Raw genomic sequence first — 2,172 nt, 5'->3', positions numbered from 1 at the left:
TGGCTATGTGCAATTACCTTTTGAGTAGCCGTGTGAGAAAATTAGGGATGGCTATGTGCAATTACATCTTGTGTAGCCTTGTGAGAAAATTAGGGATGACAATTACCTCTTGTGTAGCCTTGTGAGAAAATTAGGGATGGCTATGTGCAATTACATCTTGTGTAGCCTTGTGAGAAAATTAGGGATGGCTATGTGCAATTACCTCTTGTGTAGCCTTGTGAGAAAATTAGGGATGGCTATGTGCAATTACCTTTTGTGTAGCCTTGTGAGAAATTGGGGATGGCAGGGGCATGTGCACCTCCCCACTCCCCGGGCCCTGGTGTAGGTGTGTGTGGTTATAAAGTTATATATACAGATTAACTATAAAGCATAAACTACAAAGCTAATGCTATTCCAACATTTTTTTTATGTTTTAGAAAAGTAACAACTTATACATCAAATTAAAACAAAATGCAAAAATTACATTTATGAAAACTTTTAAAAACTAAGAAATTGGGCTACAGACTTGCGTTCTCTTAGTGTAATTCTCCAGTCAACACTGACCTACAAAAACTATTATTCGTTTTGTGTAATCCTCTAGTCAACATTGAGCTACAAACTAGTATTCTTTTTTGTGTAATCCTCAAGTAAACATTGAGCTACAAAGACTTGTGTTCTTTTTGTGTAATCCTCCAGTCAACATTGAGCTACAAAGACTTGTGTTCTTTTTGTGTAATCCTCCAGTCAACATTGAGCTACAAAAACTAGTATTCATTTTTGTGTAATCCTCAAGTAAACATTGAGCTACAAAGACTTGTGTTTTTTGTGTAATCCTCCAGTCAACATTAAGCTACAAAGACTTGTGTTCTTTTTGTGTAATCCTCCAGTCAACATTAAGCTACAAAGACTTGTGTTCTTTTTGTGTAACCCTCCAGTCAACATTGAGCTACAAAAACTAGTATTCATTTTTGTGTAACCCTCCAGTCAACATTGATCTACAAAGACTTGTGTTCTTTTTGTGTGTAATCCTCCAATTAACAGCTACCGTCTATAGCTGAAAAGAACTTACCTAATATGATTTTTTTCAGCATCAGTAAACCTAATTTTTCTTGTTCTTTCAACTTTGCTTTCAAGATCATATAGAGTAAGATGTGTAGCTGGAAAAAGTTTGAATTAGCTTGGGATAAGTAATTTTCGAATTCAAATATAATAACTAGCTGATTATTCAGTATGACTTTTTCAATAGATTTCACATGTAAATGTTTCTGAGTTTTTGAATCCTACTAAGTTTCTAAAGTGATTATCTTCATAAAGGTTACTATTAAGAACTTTAATAAACATTATGCACTACTTAAAAAAGACTTTCAACATTTGTTCACGTAGAAAGCAAGCCGTTCTCTACTTTGACAACTACGATATCACAAAATAAAACTAATTTTACGAGTGAAGAAACTTTTACTGAAGTGCAGCCTTTCTACTGCAGTTACTATAAACCACAAAAAAAATGTTACTACATAAATATCATACAAGTTTTACTGGATGAATAATATCATTGCAGTGTTACTTACTGTAAGAATAATGGTTGCTGAAGAGGTAAACGAGTAAAAAAAATTTGTTCCTATTGTCAGCCACCACCTGAAATGGTCATTTATACAGTTTTTCAAGTAATTGCTCACATAAAACTTAAGTTTAAACATACAGATTAGTAAACTAGCAAAGACCTTGATAATAATAAACCTTCAATAACACTTATATCAATAAAAGAGATTAATACATCAAGAGAGCATTTATGAGTGTTGAACTCATAGTAGTTGTGGGACCAGCTGAAACCGTGTGTAAAACACAATCATGCAGAGAAGGTAGAAAAGATTTTAAATCTTTTAATTTGTTTTATTCAGGTGTATAAGAATTAGTAATATGAAACTTCTACAAAATGTAACATTTACCTACCTCTGAATATGAAGTCCTTCCAGAGCTTGGGCAACCAGTGTAGCTCCAACTATACTAGCTGGAACAACTATATGAATAGAACAATATCTCACTACACATATACTACAACAGTAGCTGTATCAATACAACAATATCTCACTACACATATACTACAACAGTAGCTGTATCAATACAACAATATCTCACTACACATATACTACAACAGTAGCTGTATCAATACAACAATATCTCACTACACATATA

At 33.1% G+C, this 2,172-nt stretch overlaps 1 long non-coding RNA gene across 1 annotated transcript in view; it reads right to left on the bottom strand.

Moving 5' to 3' along the window:
• The window catches only part of LOC111084249, a 5,019-nt gene extending 3,022 nt beyond the window's left edge, over positions 1 to 1,997 (bottom strand). The window contains exons 1-3 of the long non-coding RNA XR_002609462.1: positions 1,930 to 1,997; positions 1,548 to 1,614; positions 1,049 to 1,136 (exon numbers count right to left, since the gene is read on the bottom strand). This is a non-coding gene — a long non-coding RNA (uncharacterized LOC111084249). The remainder of the gene's footprint in view (positions 1 to 1,048; positions 1,137 to 1,547; positions 1,615 to 1,929) is intronic.
• Between the last annotated feature and the right edge of the window lie 175 nt (positions 1,998 to 2,172).

This window comes from Limulus polyphemus, unplaced genomic scaffold (assembly GCF_000517525.1).
Source record: "Limulus polyphemus unplaced genomic scaffold, Limulus_polyphemus-2.1.2 Scaffold15272, whole genome shotgun sequence".
Lineage (NCBI taxonomy): Eukaryota > Metazoa > Arthropoda > Merostomata > Xiphosura > Limulidae > Limulus > Limulus polyphemus.
The sequence above is the reverse complement of the archived record's forward strand: the minus strand, read 5'-3'. Positions and strand labels throughout refer to the sequence as shown.